Here is a 22,253-nt window from a genome sequence, read left to right as displayed (position 1 = left end):
ATTCATTGCAAAAAAAAAAAAAAATCAGTAACACTATTTAAACACATATAAATATTAAAAATAAATAACTTTGGGAGCTAGGTGGTTTCATTTAGATGTATGTATGTATGTAACTGTGTACCATTTTACACTGCTGGCTGTAGTGGGTTCCAAATGGTTGCATTGCACTATATAGTCAACAGCCTCCTCAGATTGTGTTTACAAGTACTTGACCATTTGGTTGACATTTAGCAAGGAGCTTGCTTTGCTTGTCTGCATTTGATAGAGATTTTATGGCTTCAGAGAAAATTGGTATCAAGAGAAATTCCTGTTACCTTTTATTCATGGACAATCACTTTTCATTGAAGAAGTATTGCTCTTAATATTATATGAAAGTATGCACAGCTTTTTAAAGTCCAAATTTATTTAGCCACTGTAGGTTTAAATGTTAAGCACTCCATGTTTAAGTCTTGTTTCCTACAGGGAGTTTAAAAGGTAGTTTGCAACAGAGAAATCTGCTGGACTCCTCTTCCACATTTCCAAAACTGAACTCATATTTCAGCTTCAGTGGCATTGCTAATGTAAACAAGGCTAGTGAAATCCAGTTATAAGCTGAAAAAGATAAGACATTTTTTTGTTTTCCTTCAATCAACTTTTCCTGTGAATTTTCAAGCAAATCACAGCCTACCTCCCATAACACTGAGTGTTTCTAAGATCTTGTTTCTGGCAAGATTGTGTGTAAAGAAGCAGTCCTCTACAGAGTATATAGGACTATATAGGAATGGCTATATATATAGGAGCATGCAGAGTATATAGAGCATATAGGAAGCAATCAGTAAAATTATTTGCTACTACTCCAAAAAATAAAACATTAGACATTTTTTATTTTTGCATTTTCTACATACAAGACAAAAGAAGAATATTACTGAATATATTGTGAGAAGTAAATTTGGATGATGAGATATGCAATGCCTTTATGACCCTTTTGGACCTTATGTGAATGGCTCTTTTAGAAATTATTACTTATTTATCTCTTTTTTATTAAGTACAACCTTTCTCAAGAGGGGTGACTCTGTTTACAATTCTAACTGCAGTTGAAAGACACTGGGGAAAAGTTTGAAAAGAAAAAAAGTATTAATTGTAAAACAAATAAATAGGTGAAGTACAGAATGTTTCCACAATTCTATAATATTTTGTAGAAGATAAAATAGATTTTCCATAACTTTTTATAGTAAATGTTTATGTGCATTTGACTGAATGGTAGAAATCAGAAAATAATATTCAATTTTAGTTCTTTTAGCCATCAAATTAATGATGCACGATCCAGCTTTATGTAGTCAAACAGAATTCTGTATTATCAGTTAGGTTAATAAATCCAACTTGTAATATAGACATACTTGTAAATTTATTACTTTATGTTTAGGAAATATTGAGTTTTCTGCACTGGTAATTTAGGCAAATGCATTTCTCTATATTTTGTCTGGTTTTCTCCCTTTTAATGAATAACACATAAGCATAAAAAATAGCCAAGAAATACATTAGACTCCCAGAGCTTGGGAATGACTTTTCAAAACATTTCCTTCATGAAGGTGCTATGGACATGTGAGAGACCCAACAGTGTGGGGCTCTTTCCCCAGTGGATCACAGTGAGCTGGGGACATGAAAGATGAGATTCAAATCCTGCTTCTGCTTGAGGCAATTTTCACCTTCCCATGGAGTGTTTTAACTTTCAGACCATCCTGCTCGCTGAGCTATTAGAGACAACTGCAAATATTCAAAACAGGACCCTCTTGTCACCAAGGTTGCACCTAAGTTTTTTACAGTGACTGGCACAATTAATATGCTGTGGCAGTTTTTTTCAGAGATGCATGGAAGTTCCTAATGTGGCTTTGCACAAAGAACTATTAACATATTCTAAATCTTTTTTTTTTTAAGATGCCTTAACTTTCTGGGGGAAGAGTCTGTCATTAATAGAAGGATGTCTGTCATTAGTAGAAGGATGTCCTTTTCTATTCTTCCCTGTGGCTAGCAAAAGAAATCACAGTGCTGTGCTTGTATCTCTTTGCTATTCTGCCCACTGAATTTTTTAACTCTTTCAGGTGGACTTTCCTTGTTAAATGCCACAGTCCAAAATGACTTGCAGTAAAACTTCATTCTAAACAACATGGGCTCAGGGTGTTTCAGGTAGGAAGGATGCAAATCTGATTAACATTCTTCAATTTAGAAATTTTACTCAAAACTCTATAGATCGAAAGGATCACTTCTTCCTGTTCTGTGACCTGAGAAGGAAAGGATTGAACAAACTGGCCTTATTAATCAGATATGTCATGCCTCAACCCTCTGATGCCCTGGGGCTTTTTAGGATGTATATAGATGATTCAGCACAGGGCTGAGCACAGAGAAATATACTAACACACGTAGAAGTAGCAGTGTAGCTCTGTTGTTGTTTCTATTTCTGACCAAACTATTTCAATACATCACTCTCAAAGAAAAAATAAATTAAACATAATGTTATTCCTGTTTATATTGAAGAAATCAAAGAAGATTTATTATTATTAAATCAAAGAAGATTTAATCCAAAATATCATAAGCAAATTTAATTTGCTTATTTTTTAATTTGCTTTAATTTTATTTCATTTGCTTATTAATTCCCATATTTGAGGAGGTCAGCTTCCTGGTAACATGAATTCAGAAAATTGCCACATAGTCCAGGTTTTCTTTAAAAATGCTCGAATACTCACCCTGACCAATAATGTCTTCTGCTGAGGATGGTGTAAGACCCACTGCTTAGCATACATACAGATATAAACTAGCTCACAAATACCTCTGGTACAAATATCCCATATTCCACTGTGTGTTCTTCTGTCCTTGCTCTATTTGTAAAATATCATGAAATGATAGGTTCAGTTTCCATTACAGATTTTACCAGTAAGCTCATTATTGTGGGCTGGCTGGTTGCAGTGCTGATGCAGAGCTTGTTGGCTCTGGTACAGAACAAGGGGAGTGTTGTTAATTGAAACTGTTCTCCTGACTGTGACGTGTTGTTTCCAGGCAGAAACACTGGTTGGGAGATTATTGTGAATTGTTTTATTATAATGGTACCTTTCACAAGGAATTAATTTTATGGAAGTAGAGCAATGATGATATGTGGCAGTCATGGCTGCTGCAAGGCTGCTCCATTACATCTTGTTTACAGCAATGAATGTGAATTGTGTTTGTGACAGTTTTTTTCTGTCAGACATGAAACTCTGGCTATGGCAATAGCAAGTCTACTTTTTTTTTTTTTAATTCCACAATCTAAACATCCTGAAGTTTCAAAGTTTCCATGTGTGAAGAGAGCAGAAATGAAAGGTTTTCTTATTGATAGCTATGGGAAATCTCTGCTGAGTCAGGGTACATTGAGACAGCAGATAAGACACAGATGTTTACAGAATGTGACTTATCCTAAGGAAGACAAATGGGCATCTTTTGAACTGGACATCTGGCTCAGATTTAAGAGACCTGGGTTCAGTTCTGCCATGGATTTTCTTGAGCAAATTGTTTAATCTCTGTACTTTGGTATGGCATCTGTTAAACAAGGTAGAGCAATCCTTTTGGCTGATGCAGCTAATAGCTGTTTAGGACTGAGATTGATCCTTGTTCTGTGTTCCTATAGCACTCAGCACAATAATACCCTGCTCCCTGTGGGGCCCATCAGGTTCTACTGCAACGCAAATGAGTGCTAATTTTAAAGCAATGCAGAATATAGTGATAATTAAGTAATATTTTTTTCCTTTTCAATTTCTTTTATACAAATAATTAGCAGAGTATACTGCACTTTAGAAGAGGGAAGTCTGTGTCTGTCAGTAATTTATTAGAGGAGATAAAGGGAAATAGACTAGTTATAAAGATGAAGACAGAGTATGCAGTCTTTTATGCTGAAGCTGTTGAAGAATTGAAATTTAGAACCTTTATAATGGTGCAGTAATAATACCTGAAATTTGGAGTTGGCTAAAGCCCTAAGCTTGGATTTCTGCCCAATGGCATACAGAGACAGCTATGACACAGAAAGAGAGGCAGGGAAGCTGTGTAAGAAAAGGCTGTGTATTGCACACTGTTATCACTGCTGGATAGATCATGGGCCTGCTGGCAGACTCAAGTGAGAAACTGTTAAAAACAAACTAAACCCATAGCACTCAAGAGCAGGGAAACTGTTTGCTTTATAGGGTAAGCTTTGATGCAGTATTTATCAAGAGAGGTAAGAGGTTTGGAAGAACCCAGTGGCATAATTTTCTGTGTTTCTGGCCTTTTTCTTTGGACTATTTCTAAGAATCATTTATAAAGTGCCACAAAAAAATCATTTGGATTCAGTTTTGGAGGACTTTATTGAAATGAGAAAGTCAACACAGAAAAGGAAAATTTTCTTAATAGCATATTCACCTAAAATTTGTATGCATTAATTTCAAAAAGTCAAATTGTCATTTACCAAGTAATGAAAACATTGAGGGGGAAAAAAGGAAAGTCTAAAACCTGCAGGACCACTTCTATATATAATAGAAATCAGTGCTGAACCATTTGAAGTGGGGAAAACCTTATTGGCTTTTGAGAACTTATGATGGAATCTGAAGTGAAAAAAGAGCCTCTGCATTTGCACTTTTTCTGTGCTCTTAGAACAGATTCAGGCAATACAGACTAGTGGGATGTGGTAACCACCTGTAAAACTAAAGGAGCAAACTGGTTTGTAACAGTCATGATAAAAATGCAGGATATTTTTAATACGGTTTTGTCCCTGTAACACTCCATTTTTCAGGTTGAACACTGAAACCATAAATACATTTTTCAGAAAATATTGATAAAGTACAAATCAAGGGTGGATCCACTTTGCTTCAGTCTACTTTGCTTTGTGTAATATTAGCTTCTAGCTTTTGTTTAGTAAGAAAGAAGAATGAAGATGAAAAAAAAATATTACTTTGCTTTTTCCTGTCCTTTATATGCCTATTTAATTTCCCATGTATTGAGCAGAAGCAATACAAGAAGAGTATTTTTTTAACAGAAAAGGATAAGATGTGTTTTTTCAGATATTTCCATACAAAAATAAAGATTTCTTCAATTACTGAAGAAGGAACAGGAGTGTAGGGCAGAAGGTTTGGGGTTGGTTTGTTTTAAAATTTGAAATAGTTTTTTACTACTTTTAATTTTAAGTATCTCAGCAACATGAGAACTCCATCTGTCAATTTGGAATCACAAAGAAAAAAGGAGCAAAGTTAAAAAGGAATCTTTAAAGCCAGAACAGTACAAGGCATTACTGACTTTCTTTGAAAGAGCTACAAAAGTTAAGATTTAAAGTTTGTTCAGGAAGATTCTGTTCACAAAAGCCACTTTCACATATGGTGGTTGAGGGAAGGGGAGGGCATGAATGGTTTCAGTATAGAAAATAGGCGAGTACATTTAAAAAGGTGTTTGTCTACACTAAACATTTGGAAATGTAAACAGCTACAAGAGAAAATATGTATACCCAGTACATATGTAACATTATGCCTCAGGGGAAGTCTGCATTCAGCTAACATAGGTAACATGAGTATATAGCTGGAGAGATATAATGACTAGTTTGGTTTAAATGCTGGTCCTCTGCCCAAAAATACCCTGTTACTCTGCTAGCTAGACAGTATGCAATATTTCATGAAAATGTTTTTCAGAGCACAGGCTGACCCTGAAGGGCCATATTGTTACTAATGCACAGTAAATCTCTCTCTATCTCTTTTGTAATCCTGGTGAGAAATCCTGTCACGTCTCTAAAACCTTTGTGGTGTCTCAGTTTCTCTGCATGCCTATGTTTAAAGTGAGAAAGACTGAGCAGGTTTTGAGGTGACAGACACAGCAAGTGCCAGTAGGTAATGCTGCCTGCCCATGGGGCTAAATGCAACCCTGGGAAACATGTCTCAGCTGGGAATTTGGGTTCTCGGTTCAAGATTCAGACAGTAATCAAGAGCATCTACTTCTAACACTGCCTAAGTCTCCAGTTTCTTAAGGCAGAAATTGACTGAGTGCTTAAACACAGATTTAGCTGCCCTGTTGAGAAGATAATGTTCTTCCAACTGAGTTCTGTTGTTATATGACTTTAGACAGATAGCTGCCCAATTCTCTTTAAATCCCTAAAGAAGTCTACAAAGCAGGTAATTGTGCTGGTCCTCACAGACAGCTGCATCAGGCAGTGGGTGGTAGAAAGCAGCAGAACAAAATGGCTTTTTCAAATATTTTGGTGGCAATTTTCCTCAGCAGACCTATCTTGTTCTGAAATAATTTGACTCTCATACACGAGGAGATGGACTTGAGCATCAGGATTGTGGGATATCAGAGACATGTATACTCTTATCCCTTGGCTTGAAGTTACACTATCATACATATCACAATCAAAAAAGATTCCCAGTACCGAGGGCTAGCCAAAGAGATCTGGATGTAAAACATAACCAGGCATGAAGTCTGGAGCTGAGTTCTTCTCTCTTCCAGAAGACAAGCAAGTTATGCTCATTCACTTGCCTTCTTTCCCTCTGATTCTTAAATTCCCAGCTGCAATTTTCCTCAGATTCAATCAGAGACATGAAGAGTCTTCCCAATATTTTTCCTGCACATATTACAGCCCTGTACTAAGGGCATTCAGGACATGTAAGGTCAAATTGTCTCCTGGGTGAGAAAAGCCCATGATTTAATTCTCCCTTAATATTTTTTCAGTATAGAAGTGGATTAAATATAGGAACAGATCTCATTTGGAGGCTATGACAATGCTTAATGGCTGAGCTAGCCATACTTCAAACAAGTCCAGAGAAACCTTTTAAACTTCGGTGTTTGAAGGAAAAGAAAAAATAGAGTGTTGCAATGACAAGCAAAAGGAAGTGTCCTTAATAAAGTGCTTATTATATCCTCTGAGAAAATGTACCTTACTGATCTGTTGTCAGAGCACAGCAATATGGCATTTATTTCCTCTCTCCCAAGTGTCAGGGACAGAGCATCAGCTGTGAACATCAAAATCAGTGGAAGTGTATGAGTTTAAAATTCATCTAGAACTTTGGTCCTTTATTATAAGTGTTATTAGAACTCCTATTTGCAGTTATCTTTTAGGAAATCTGGCAACTTGGGGTTAACATTCTGTCAAAAAACTATCATTTTCCCTCTTCCACCATCCTCCTTTGCAGAAGCAGCCTCAGTAGCTGTATAAATGTCATTAGTTCCACAGGGAGCCTCAGACCTTTGAATGTCGCAGAACAGTCTATTATTTAGTACTGCTATAAGATAATCTTTTCAACTGCTGTTTTCTAGTGAGAAATCTTAAAGATGAACCTATAAAGAACAGATGCAAGTTTTCAGTCACTCAGGAATTCTGTCAGTTAAGTGACTTTTACCTTTATCCACTGGGACTTTGATTTTTAGACACAGATATCAAGCTTAAAAAACCCGTGCCGCCACTGACAAGTTTCATAAAGATTTGCTTATTTTTTCTTTTCTTCAAAATTTTCCAATTCTAAAACTACCTTGTGCCTTCATCTGTCCCTGTTTTCTGGGATGAATGTTACCAAGAACAGTTATAAATACGTTCTTAACACAAAGCTGTAAGCAATGAAAAATGTAAGTTGAAACAGAAGGATTTCAAAATATAGTCATATTTCCTTTTCTCCTTAAATAATGCAATCTATGTGCGAGAATATCAAGGTTAATTTTGTCTGCAACAAATGTTCTTTTTGTACGATGCGTAACTTGTACTTGTTTGTAACTTGCTGAGTTGAAGTCACCTTTTGCAGACTCTGGACATATCTATACATGTGCAGTTTTTTCTCTGACAAGTTCCCCAAAGGGCCCATCAAAGCAAAAAATAGTGAATAATATTAGTAAGGCATGGTTTGTAAGGCTTTCAGGTGTAACTGGTTTGGGTGCAAAAGAAACGAGAAGCAGCGTGGAACATGACAGCTCAAATATATTTTCCCTGGGCTGAAAAAAGAATATTGTCTCTACAAGCACAGTCCAGAATAAACCAAAATGTTCCTGTTTACACAAGAGTATAGAGCAGGCCAATGTGCACCAGGTTGCCTCAGCTCTTCAGCTGTTCAGTTCAGTGTTGCTGCTGCCCCCCACTCTGCCAGTGCCCGGTGCCCTCAGCAGAGCCAAGGAGGCAGCAGGGGAGCCCAGAGCACAAGGTGATGGTGCACTGTGTCCTCACCACTCCTCATAGCATTATGGATATTTACAGGAGATAGCCATCAAAAAAATACCATACATGTAATCTCTATTGAGAAGGAAATAGGTTTTCTTCAGTAATATTTTTTTAAAATTTCGAATGTGAGTTTTAATAAATTTTCAAGCAAAGAAAGTACAAGAGAATGCTACATGTTGTTGGGATCAGTTTTCAATAGGATGCAGTCTCTCTCAATGTGACTGGCATTTTTTAAAGAACCTTAATTTTGTTGTAAAGGAAGTTACAATTCTTATTTAACAAACTTTATCCTACATATCAAGATCATCTGCATAAAATTATGATATCAAATAGCCAGACCAAATTATCACATGGCCTACTTGTTTTGTTATTCTTTATCTCTGTACATCTTGTTATTTAGGTGGAAAAGCATCTAAATTCAAAATCTTTATGATGTTTGGGAAAAATAAAAGTCAATGCTTAATGTAATTCATAAATCAAAAATCTTGCTAGCAAAATATTCTCTTTTACATCTAAATAATGACAAGTCTTGCTACTGCTTTAAAAATAGATGAAAAAGATTGCACCAATATTTCAATAATCTAATAATGAAAGTTAAAAATCAATGTACAGTGATTTATTTTTATTATTTTTCTTAAGCAACTTAAGACAATTATGGAAATTATTCTAGTCAAACATGGGAACTATTGATTTTGTTTGTTTGTTTATTTGATTATGATAAAATAATTTTTCCAGAATTACTGTAGTTTATTTCCAGGAAAAGGAATACTTGTACATTTCACTTTGAGATCTCAATTATGTTCTTCTGGATTTGTGAGCAGTTTTTTTCCAGTGTTATGTTGAGTATGTCAAATGAACAAATATTAAGCCACCTCACTATAATTTGACAGAACTGGAAAGCTCACTTTGGGTAAATTTATTTTCATACAAAGACAGACTTCTTCACTTGAGATATCAGGTCATATAGTATTATATGAATCTCTGCCTCTTCATTTTGTAAATCACTGGGTTTCTACTTCTTTATGTAGAAGCAATCAAAAAACAGTGCCATCTGAAATGCAAAATTGCATTTAATCTAATTTAGTGAAATTGTACCTGCTTAACCAAAATGCATTTATTAGAGTCAGCAGTTTCCACAAGGGACACACTTGTTATAATATGTGAAGTTTCAATAAACTCCTTTATACCTAGGCCCTGGTGATTTTGATGTATTCACTGAGCAGTGCAAACAAGGAATGAATTGTGCCATCAGACCAGATTCTCTAGTAGGTCTACAGTGTCCTGGAAAGGTATATATTGTTTTATGGTGAGTAAAAAAAAAACCTCACAAAACTAAAAAAACAAAAAAAACACAAACCAAAAAAAAAAAACCCAAAAAAAACCCCCCAAAAAAAAAAAACCCAAAAAAAACCCCCCAAAAAAAAAAAACCCAAAAAAAACCACCAAAAAAAAAAACCCCCAAAAATCCCAAAACCCCAAAAAAGAGGAAGAGGCAATTCTTTTCCTTATAGCTACTAAAACAAATTTGCCTTAACCACTTTTCTGGACATTTTTTATTACACATCTTATACTCAGCTATATTTCATACATCCAATTGAAGATTAAGTTTCATTAGAGGTAATAGATTGTGTTTAACTGCATGAAAAATCAAAAAAAAAAAAAAAAAAAAAACCAAACTAAGAGGCAATATGGGACAGTTCACAGCCTTGTCATCTTAATATGAATTATTGTGGTGCTTCCTGCTGGCTTGAAACACGACTTACACGTTATTCAACATGAAACTGCAATTGATTTGAATGGCAGTGAAAATTTCATGTAAAGTTGTTGCTATTCCTAAAGTGGCAGTTTGATTTTAAAGCGATGCTATATGTTTTTAAAGAGCTCAATAACTATCAGTTTCATATGATCTTGACTGTTTTGTTTTGGTTTTTTTCTAGGAGTGAGCCATTGTCAGCTTTATTCACTTTTTAGACTCAGTAAACAGACAGTTTTTACTGAGTGATGGAATAACAGGGAAGACAACCTCAAACTCATTTCTGTCTTTTTAGATTTACTAATGAGTATATTTTGCCATTCTATGCCCTCCTAATTGTGGAGTTGATGAAGATCCTGTTTGCTTCTGCATTGATTGGTTTGTAGGTCGTATTTTTCGTTATCCTTCATTATTCCATTGTAACCTCTTATTTGTACTCCCTTGTTGTAATTCAGCATTTTTAAAGGCTGCACTTTGATTTTCTCAGTCACCAGGAGGTAACATGTTTGGTTGCTAATCTCATATTTAAAAAAATATGTTTCTAAATTATTCTGCCTCATATTATATTTCACAGATGTCTGTAGAACTAATTATGTCATATAAAAATAGGTTTAGTTCATTGGAGAGATTGGTTCTGTTTGAGTTTTATCATTAAGTTCATCCAACTATCTATGTGTTTTTGAAATTTTAAGGTATACAAAAATTTCTACATAATAAAGAATAAATATATTTTACAAATAAGATGAAACTTGAAAAAAATTACTATTTCCTAAACCCTTATAAATGCATAAAGCAAATTTGTGTGTCACTGTCATCCTTCATTTTGCTAAATTTTCTATTTGGAGTGAGCTAGGGAGGTTTATCTTATAAAGTATTCTGTTTGGTTTTTTTAACTTGTAATAGCTTTGCTGTAATTTAGTACTGTACATGGAGCCAAGAGGAGGTGGATGATGTGCTTCAAATACAGAAACAGAAAATTATTCTCCAAAGAAGAAATAGTAAAATAATTTGAAAAAAATCAAAACTTTTGTGTCTAATACTCTTAAGAGAGGGACTCCATGCTTCAGTTTTGTCTTGTGTTCTTTGGAAGCAGAAATTTCCCAAAAATCATTGCCTTCCACTTTAAAAGCTTTCTTTCCCAAGAGAAATATTTTGTAATGACCATTTGACAATGGTTTTTAAGATAACTTTATTTTCCAATCTCAACATCCACTGACGCAACTTGAGCCCATTTCACCTCCTCCTATCACTTGCTATTTGAGTAAAGTGAATAACACTTCCTAGAACTCTGGTGTGAGCAAAACCAGTCATATTCTGAGTTTCTTCTTACAGATTCATTTTTTCTTTCTTTTGTTGCATGATCCATCTTTTGTGGTGGTAACTCAGGAAAAGCTATTTAGACGTTGGTGGGCATGCTGGCACAGTCACAAAATGGTATAGAAGGAAAATTTACAAACTTTAAGCAGAAATGTGAATGAAGATATCAATAAAGAGATGACAAAATAAAAATTATGAGGTGCCAGCACATATTGATTGAATATTGATTGAAGATTGGTGCATTTCAAGGCAGCTATGGCAGAAATGAAAAGGCCAAGGGAAAGGCAATTAAAATTATTAAAAATATCTCACTTTCAGAGGGATGCCAGCCTACAACACTGTGATGCTTGTAATACGCTCAGGCTTGCTTGGGGCTAGAGATCATAGAAATTAATCTGTAAAAGAACATATGAATGGCTGGCAACTAGCTAGCATTAATTTTCACAACATCACAAGCAATCTTCAGTCAGGAGCTGATCCAGTTTCATTCCTCTTATATAAGACCCCTGAGCCTGGAGTTTCTTGTCCTCAGAGCAGCCGTAGACATCTGTACATATACATGTAGAAAAATATGTGTTTCAGATGTCTGCAGTTGGAAATTTTCAATTCTAATAAATAGGGTTATTTTTTTTTATGAACAAAGAGCAATAAGAAATCACAGAGATTAAACTATACAAGTACCAATTTATTCTGCCCAAAGAAGTAGTGTTATGTGTGGGAAATATTCATAAATCAGTATTGATTACACTTTTGCTTCTGACTAATTGGATCTACACACTTTCAATTAAAATGTCTTGAGTGTAACAGATAAAAGTGCCCTGCAGGAGTTCAGGAATTTACTTTATTATGTTGCCTGTCCAATGAAAATATCTTTCTTTGGAGAAGAACACTCTACTGCCTCAGGTGATAAAGCAACATTACCATACTCCATTTTGTAGCATTATACAGACCATTATTCAAATCAAGTCATTGAATGGAGAAAAACCATCATCATTAAACATTAAAATACTACTGAGGCTCCCAGGTGTGAAAAGGAGAATAATGGGGAAAAAAATGAAAAACAGAAAACTTTTATTCATGGTGAGCTCTGCCTGACTCAGCATGCCTTTGAAGGGTTTCTTTGATTAGGGAGGGAACTTTATTTAAGATATCTAGCTGATTGAAACATTTCTCTTTCTATTTGGTGTAAGTTTTAGACGTTTTAGTGTCTTTACTGTCCAAACTGTGATTTGTTGACTCACTTCATTGATTCTGACTGCTTTACACTAGTTTTTCTAATTACCATTTGAACTTGAAGATGTTTTTTCGTATCAAAAAACATATATTTATTGATGAATGTGAGACATAAATTTTAGAATCCCATAAGTGTATTTTTTTAAATTTTTTTTTTATAGGTATAAGGAACTTGTGTCTATAATGAAAAGGAAAAAGAAATGTATCACTAATACCAAAAAGGAAAAAAAATGCGTTAGAAGAAAAATAGAGATTAAACTACCATGACATAGGACTGGGAAAGAAAGATAAGAGAAAGAATAGGGAATATGCAGAAGATTCATTAGATTATAGGGAATGAAAAGTTACTGTTCATATGGTAGCTAACAGAAGCAACTCTAACAGATAAAGCTGAGGAGTCTACAAAGCATGGTGTAGTTTGAAACTCTTTTGTAGTAAAGTGATTATCTTTCATTTAATGAGCTGAATATTCTAAACTCAGATGGTGGTTTCCCTTTCTGGATGCCAGATCACTGCCAAAGCTGCTCTATCGCTTCCCTCGTCAGCTGGGTTGGAGGGAGAAAATATAAAGAAAGACACATAAATTGAAATAAGGGCAGGAGGAGATCACTCAGCAGTTACTGTCATAGGCAAAACAGACTTAGCTTGGGAAAACTAATTTAATTTATTGCTAATTAAATCACAATAGGACAATGAGAAGTAAAACAAATGCTAAAAACACCTTCCCCCCCCACTCCCCTCCCAGGCTTAACATTATTCTCACTTCTTTATCTTCTCTGCCCAGCTGGAACAGGAGAATGGGGAATGGATGTTATGCTTACACATTTCCTCTGATGCTTCTTCTACAGGGGAGGGCTCACAATCTTCCCTTGACGGACCCTTCTCATGGAGGACTGTCTTCCATGGACTTCTCCAGCGCAAGTCTTTCCCACGGCTTGCAGCTCCTCACAAAATGCTTCAGCATGGGCCCCTTCCATGGGTGCTGCCCTTCAGGAATGACCTGCCTCAGCTGGCTGTTATGACCCACCTCTGAGGCATGGCAACTGGGTTCATTGCTAAAGGACCCCGCAGGGGGATTAAAGCAAAATGATGCTAAATAACCAACATAACAAGAGTGTTATTAGAAAAAAATGCTACTCAGCGCTAATCAATGGATTCTAAAAATAATTCAACAGAGACCTTTTAGAGGAAGAAAGACAGATTACTGTGATCCAAATGTGATAACTACTCTAGATTATCTTCCTTTAATTTCAAAGCAAGAGTAAATGAAAATTATTAGTTTTAATCTTGAAAGGAACAGTCATTGTAGGACGTACAGGAAAAGACTTGGATCATCTTCATAGTTAACCAGCTAGTGTGATCTGTTCATGTGTTGTCATTGCAAAAAAAATCAGACATTACATATGGATTTAGTGAAGAAAAATCATGGAGTCAGAGCTGCCTGTAACCTTTGAGTGCCAGATAACACGAGGTCAAAGATAGCAAACACAAATAGCAATATATCATACAATTTTAACAAAAATTGACTTCAAAAAATGAAGCACTTTATCAAATGGTGTAGTAAAGCCAACCACCCCCTTCCATTTTTGAAGGTGTTAAATTGTGAAATTGTGTATCTCTGAATATGCCATTTATTTCACCTGCAGTTCTTAAGCCACATAAAGGAATTTTATTCCTTGTGACAGAATCAGTCACACAGACATATGTTCAATAACTGTTCATATGGCCATTTTACTGAAAATACTTTTTTTGTAGTTGTGAAATAATATCTCAATTGAACATGATGTCTTAAAGTGGTAATTTAAAACTATTTGGTCCAAATGCTGCAGTTTTTACAAAATCCAAAAGCTAAATAAAGCCAGCAACAGTCCATAAGACTACATTTTCCCAGTCTCTTGTGGAAAGAATCCTTCAGACAAGTCATTCAGGAGAATAATACTGTTTCATAATTCTAAATTATGTAAACTACCACAAGTGGTTAACAACTAGTGGTTAGCAACTGGGAGACAGAATGCAACTTTTCTTTGTACTTATTGTGTATTTATTTTTCAGCATTGCATACCATTGCTTAAAGCATAAAAGATTATTAAAGATAATGCTGCTTTCTTCATCTGCACCTTTGATAATGTCTGCTTTAAAGATGTAATGCCACTGCTTGTAATTTCTGTAGACCAATTCCGTATTCGTAGAAGAACAATGTATAAGTTGTTTCTTAGTTCTAGCTCAGTTTAAAGGATTTGATATGTCAAAAGTTGTATTGTCACCTCTAATAGCACATTCCTGATCACTGATTTGTTATCTGAATCACTGAATAAACCAAGTTACTTACACACAGAAATATTTAGTCATAAATTATTATTCTCTTAATTAATTTTCTTTTTCAGTAGACTACCCAAACAGAAGCTCTGTGCTTCATAACTTTATGGATATAGACTTAAAAAAAAAAACAGATGAAGGTTATTTCTAGGTTATTTTCAGAGGTTGTTACTGGAAGTTTTTAATTCTTTTGAAAAAAAAAGCTATTATTTTCATCCTTTCTTAGGTATTTTAATTTCTAGTTCTTACATTATAGGAGAAACCTTCAATATTTCATACTACACAGTCTTGAGAAGAGATAGGTTGAATTTTTTAAGGGAGTGAGCATTATCAAAAACCTGAAGTTGTTTTTACTTTGCTTTGAAATGGTTAGTTAAGCAATTTTTTTATAATAATGTTTGAATTCATTAGAAGAAAATCCCTAATCACTTAGGAACATGAAACATTTTTTCCTATCTTGTCTTTTTCATTGATGACCACTGGATCACTTCTTGATTTTTTGAAAATTATAGTTTCGCATCAACTAATATTTTCAGAACAATTGCATTTCATATTTTAGTAGCTATGGTCTCTCAGAAATCCTGCCAAAATGATAATTATATACACCATCAAAAAGAATAACACCTTTTTTCTCAATAAAACCATCCATTTTAAAATCGTGTTTGATTTTTTCTGCCCATAAATTTTAATACATGAGAATAACAGTTAGCAGTATTGACTAATTTTTTTTTAGCTTTTTTTGTTTTCTTGAGAATCCATATACCATTACAGTACAGTATTGATCTTTGCCCGGAGCAAAACCAAGCAAATTGATTTCACAAGCCACAAAATCTATCATGATGTTAATATATTACTAATTGAAGAAGTGGTTAAATAAGTGAACCTCACAGTAAACTCAAGAGCTCAGTACGCTTCAAACCCAAAAGTCTGGCAAAAGAAATTGCACCAGCAAATTTAGTTTTAATACAGGGACAGCATTATCCATATATGAGCTGGGTTAGTGTGAAGAACACAGTATTGTCTCAGTGTCATAAATGCTCTCCCTCTAAGTGAGTGCAACTATGTGGAGCGTGACATTCCTAAACTTTGACCAGAAATCACTGGAATCTTAGGTGCAATAAAGAATATAAAATCCTACCAGCTTCTCAGATTACATGTAGAGAAGCAACTTTTCTTTCGCCTCTCTCCAAAGATGAGCTATCTAACTCATCTTTGTCACCAGGCCATGGTAATGAACAATAAACACCATTTGATACAGAACGATTGCCTTACAGATATTTCCCCTCATTCTAATCCTCCAATATATTCCATTGGAAAATTTCTTCTGAAGATCCCCATACTTTCTGTTCTGCCTCATGCCAATATTTTAACTTATCTATTGCTTAAAATTATTGACAAGGTATGATAACCTGAGTAGGTTCACACAGCTGCTCTAACATAAAAATAGATAAACTAATATGTAAAGTCTGTGGTGCAGGAGGAGTAACTTGTGTGTCTTTCCTGGACTCCTTGTCTGCATGCTAATTCTATCACTTGGACAAAAAACCAGAAAGTTTGTTTGTAAAGATCCTGTAACCTTCATTGTTGCCTTGAGCAGCAGTGAAGAAGTTGACAGATTGCTGGTTCCTATTTGTAGTCAGCAAAACTCCTTTTATATCTCATTCTCTGCCAGAAGAGAAAAGGAAGCTACTCAGTCATGAAGATATAGTACAGCATTCAGGAGAGCAGAAAAAGAAGTGAGAGACAAAGGGAGCTGATTGCCAGGGTTCGTTATTCCCAAAGAATTGAGTACAGGCAGAAGTAAGTTAGAGCTCAGAATAATCAGGGCATGTGAAGGAGAATCAGAAAAAAACATTACTTATATTGATAAAAACCCTCTGCAATTCATGTCAATTTCTCTTGCTGCAAAAGTGAATCTATTTTTGTCTTCTAAATACTATGTGATTTTTAAAATCAAACTCTCATTTCAATTTTTAAATTTCTTTCCTTTTTTCCATGATTTTTTAAAAATAAATCTTATAACATCGCTTTCACGGCTTCCTGACTTTTTGAATTTCTTTCCTTTTTGTGCCCTGTAACTTCTAAAATATCTTCTTTAACTTCAGAAGCATTAGCCACTGTCAAAATTATAGTCCTTCACAAGATTCTTTGTCATAGAAATAAAATATAGAACTTCAGTCCTTGTTTAATAAAACCTCAGCTTCTATTCAGGATGAAAATCAGCAAATAATCAGTTTCCACATCCTAAGGAGTCTTAGACATATGTAGACAGTTTCTTCTTAAATTTAGAATGCTACATAAAAGTTATTTGTAGAACTAAAAAGACCAGAAGAGACACCAGCAAAGGGAAGTTAAAGGAATCTATGCACTTCTATATGCTGACAACCATTTGTATTAGGCAAAATTTCTTTACCAAAAGGGTTGTCAAGCATTGGAACGGGCTTTCCAGGAAAGTGGTCGAGTCACTATTCCTAGACTTATTTAGACGACATGTTGATGGGGCACCTAGGAGGATGGTTTAGTGGTAGACTTGCCTGTGCTGGATTTACAGTTGGATACATTGATTTGAAGGTCTTTCTCAGCTTAAATGATTCTATGACTCTACTTGTGTGCACTGCTTGCTTCACTGAGACCTTGCCAAATGAAAGACCTTCATTGACCTTGTCAGTTAAAGGCATACGACTTCTCTAACTGGCTAAGCCCTTACATGATAGCAGGTTTTGCCTCTTCAGCTCTTGCTTTACTTAATTACTTCTGTCTCCTTGAGAGAGGTTTTCATAGCCAGATAACACAAATCTATTTATTTGCTATTTTCTTCTTCTTTTCTGTCCTCCCCTTTTGTAGGCCTCAAACTTTATTTGATGCATCTTGAATGTTGGATAAGTTCTTGAATATAAGATGTGTTATCACTATTACTGAATTCATTAAATGCATGTAATTTCAACAGAAAAGAGGCCAAGTCTGAAACACTGCAGATTAATACTGTTATCAATATAATTTGTGCTATAATCTGTCATACACAGATAGATGTTATTTTTCTTTTATTTTTATCCTAGCATGTAGATGCTTATAATATAAAATAATGTGAAATAATTATTTCTAAAAGCATTTTTAGGGAGGGAATGGCTGTCTGTTCAATGACACTGTAGAAGACAGAGCAAACACTAAGCTGCTTACATTGCATTGAGTAATATTTAGTTTAGATATCAGAGAACCTTTTAGTAATTTCAAGCTTAGGGAAGCAGTGAAGTTGCCTGGGGAAGTTGTGAAATCTTACATAGGTCTTTATAAATTCCATCCTCAGCATCTGGTAAAAATCACATAAATATTGTTCATTCCTAGAGGCATACCTTGCACTAATGACCTTCTGAAGCTCCTTCTAGTTCTGTGTTATTCATGTGTATTTGGGGGAGAGGAGAGGGGTGGGGAGGGAAAGAGAGGGGAGGCGAGGTGATGTGAGAGGAGGCAATGTGAGGCGAACTACAGGAGTGGCTTCTTTGAGAAGCTTTCCCCATGTCCAACAGAACCAAATTCCAGGTGGATCCAAGATAGACCCACTGCAAGGCTGAGCACATCAGTGATGGTGGAAGCACCTCAGGGATAACTTATTTAAGAAAGGAGAAATATGTTCCACAACAGCCTCCTGAAGAGAGGAGTGGGACACAACCCTGCAGACACCAAGGTCAGGGGATAGAGAGGGCGAGGAGGTGCTGCAGGAATCAGCATGGATATTCCCCTGCAGACCATGGTGCAGACAGCCCAAGGTGAGGCAGCTGTGCCCTACAGCCCATGGAGGTCCACAGTGGACCTGCAGCCTGTGTAGGACCCCTGCTGCAACTGACGGAAGCCCAAAGGAAACTGTGACCCCATGGTTCAGGGTCCTGGTAGGACTTGTGGCCCCATGGGGGACCCACACTGGAGCACTTCATTCCTGAGGGACTGCGCTCTGTGGAAGGGACCCACGCCTCCAGCCTATGGGAAGGTTCCCATGTTGGAGGAATTTACAGAGGAACACACATGAAAATTATTTTGTCTCTTTTTTTATCTTCAGTTGTGATTAAGGCTTTTCTTTTTAATTTCTTTACTTTTTGATTGATATTATCTAACAATGTGCCTTTTTGCAAAGCATTAAAGACATTCTCTTCAGCATTTCTTAACTGTTGTTTGATTCAATTGTTTCTTTTATAATGTTGTTCTACATGGCTGATCCAGAATTTAAATGGAAGTCAAACACTAAAGATGACTATTAACCATCTGTTAGCTAAATGACTACCCTTCAACAGTTAATCTGGGGTTTTTTTTTTTTTTTTTTTTTTTTTTTGTCTGTTTTTGTTTGTTTGTTGTTGTTGCTTTGCATAATAATTAACTTCTATTTAAATCTCTTTACTGGTTTTAATGGTTGTGATTTTACTGTGAATTATACAGTTCACTTCAGAACAAGTGGCATCATATTGCACTTTTGGTATTAATTTTCACAATCACCTCTTTTGATTTTTTCATCCTAGGTATGGGTTTCACAATCTTAGATGAGCTTAAACTGTTAGTACTTCCACTTACTCTACACTCACATAAAACAAAGATAGAAGGAGCAGGATGTTATTTGAGGATTTAGAAGGAGCAGGAATAAGTAGCTCTATATAAAGGAACAAATTGATGAAAGCTTTTCCTCAAACATCTGTCAGGCTGAAAGACATGATAAAATGCAAGGAAATTTTCTGCAAAAAAGTTATAGAAGCATGTTTTCCTATGAAAATTGTACACAATTTACTATTCTTCAGCATTTTTCAGCTATTACAGGATAAATAAAATCTACTTGACATATTATGGGACAGAGTAATTTGGGAGAGGGGAAGAAAATTGGAAACTTGTAGGTTTTTCCAGACTGATATAACCCCCAAAACTGGCAAAAAAAAGCTTCTCATCTTTATTCATGTTCACGTAAGCTTAGAGTGATGAATTAGTCATCACATAAGACAATCAAAATCCCAATTTTTCGCTTCCATGGCACCAACACAAATGTCAGGGCTGCTTAGTTAGCCATGAGGAATAAACATTTATGAATGAAATCTATTGGCTAGAAACAAGGCAGTATAGCCATTCTCTGTGAATGAACTGAATTGCATCCAAGGAATATATAGCTCTTTTGGCATGAGTTTCTGTTTCCAGAGAAAACAGCCCTACACAGCTCATAGTAACATTCTTAACTAATTGCTTAATTTTCTAATTATCAATATTAGCTAATTGCTTTGGCCTGCTGCCAATACTAGCTGGTTTTACCATTCTTCACAGTCTTGTGAATTGAGTTCTACTCTTTCGAAACTGCCTACAGTATCAAAATCACATAGGAAAAGCAATGCAATGGTTTCCTTCATCCTGCTCAGCTTCACTTCAGAAACAAACATGTTTTGTCTGTGTGCTCATAGCAGCATAAGAGTGTATATCTATAAAATTTTGTCAAAGCTGTACACATGGAAATATTTTATTACTTTCAGTTGAAGCCCATGGCACAAATTACTTATCTCTACTTTTACATCGCCTATATGCCTCTTCTAGGCCAGCCAAACAAACCAATTCCTCTCACAACTCCAGTGTGCTGCATTGCTGGAGGAATTCCAAATACATTTGAGCTTCAAAATGAGATCTTCCAACTTTTCAAGGAAGATAATTTTTATATCTTAGTGTAATTGCTCATACAATTGATTAGTTGAATACATCTCTTCTTGTTTTATTGTTAGCTAAAGTATCCAATTATCCTAAAGTATCCAAAGCATTCTACTAATTTGCTGTAGCAGATTTAGTGTATTGTAATACTAAATTTAATGCAAATAATTTTAGAAAGCTTAATGTTATTTAACTTAGAAATTATTTGATAATGTTTGAGATTTTGGGGGACAGTTCAAGTGTGTTCTTTTCTTTGCTGGACATTAGTTAAATTTTTGATCATCTTTTCCTATATGGATACACTTGGCTATTAAACCCTGTCATGGACAAATTGTAACAAAGTTTACCATTAAAAGCTTTATGACAGATCTGCTAAACCATGGTGTATTTTCCCCACATATCAGTCTCTTGTATACATTTATTTTACATATGTTGTCTGCAACTATTTTTACTTAGATTTTTTTTAAGCTGATATTCTTCCTTTTCCCAATGTTCTTTCACAAGCCATACAGTCATTACTTTTAATATTTCTGGATAAACATCAGCAGAGTATAAGTAAAATAAATCAGACAATTGCTTACTATAATGAAGTAATGTTGGTCCTGATGACATACGACCTGGAAATCTATAAAATTATTCAATAACAAAAATTTATAGAGTTTTCTGAATTTTGATTTAATAAATGATTTTATCATTTCTCGCCATTTAGTATTCTCATTACTTTATATATTTATATCAAATATAGGCATCATGGTTTATATATGTATGTGTATATAAATTTGAATAAATATATAAAGTGACAACAACACTTTATAAAATATAGAAAGGTTTTCCTATTTTATTGGTTTTCTTTCAGTACCTGAACTAGACCTGTGGTGAACTTCTTCCTTGCATCTTCAGTGAAGGTTTGAAATGTTCAGATAGTTGGAATGTTTCCTTTCCGGGCCTTCCTCTCAACATTTAAAGTAGGATTCATTTCACACAGTCATTGATGTTTAATATACAGATGTGTACTTCCCAGTGAATCATTCTGAATTCACTTACAGTAAAAGACACAATTAAGTTGTCTTAGTTAATGTTTCTTCTTATCTGCTGTAAGCATCCTCAATAAGGTGAGACAAAATACTCTCTACCAGTGTTCATCTCTCTAAACTGTCTAGAGATAGATCTTGTTCAATAATTAGACAAATCCTTTCTCTATGTTCCCTTCTTAGTCTTTCTAAACTGGTGAATTCTTGCCAAAAAAAAATGACAAACACCCTGAAACACAGTTTCACATGCTTTTTTAATCATCTGTAAAGGTGACCCAAATTCTATCAACAATTCAAATTCTTGTGATTGACCATTATTAGTTTTTTTAATATTTTGTACCAATGTAAATGATTGTGATTTTTTTAGCAAGCTCACAGAAACAAGGCCTGTATTTAAACAGGTAGTGAATAAAACAATGCCCCACACAGGAACCTGGAAATCTAGGGAAAAATAAACTAAGTGTTAAATCCTGTTTAATGAACTAATTTATTTTCCATGCACAAATACCAACTAGTTATGTAACCATATATTATTTAAAGTGAAAAATCAGAAAATTTGGCCAAATAGGTGCAACAGTCCGTACAACACGCATCCCTCACTACTCTCTGCTCTAGTGGAGTAACTGCTGGCAAAGTGCTGCTTCCTCACCTTGCAGTGCCAGCCCCTCAGACAGGGACTGTGCAGTCTTTCAAGGCCACAAGCCTGATCTGGACTGACAGCACTGCTGAGACAGGAGCGGCTTCTCCTCTTCCCTCTCTTCTTCTCTCTGTACCAGACCTC

The sequence above is a fragment of the Onychostruthus taczanowskii genome, unplaced genomic scaffold (assembly GCF_017590055.1).
Source record: "Onychostruthus taczanowskii isolate IOZ18803 unplaced genomic scaffold, ASM1759005v1 scaffold58, whole genome shotgun sequence".
In the NCBI taxonomy this organism is placed as follows: domain Eukaryota; kingdom Metazoa; phylum Chordata; class Aves; order Passeriformes; family Passeridae; genus Onychostruthus; species Onychostruthus taczanowskii.
Note: the sequence above shows the minus strand (reverse complement) of the source record.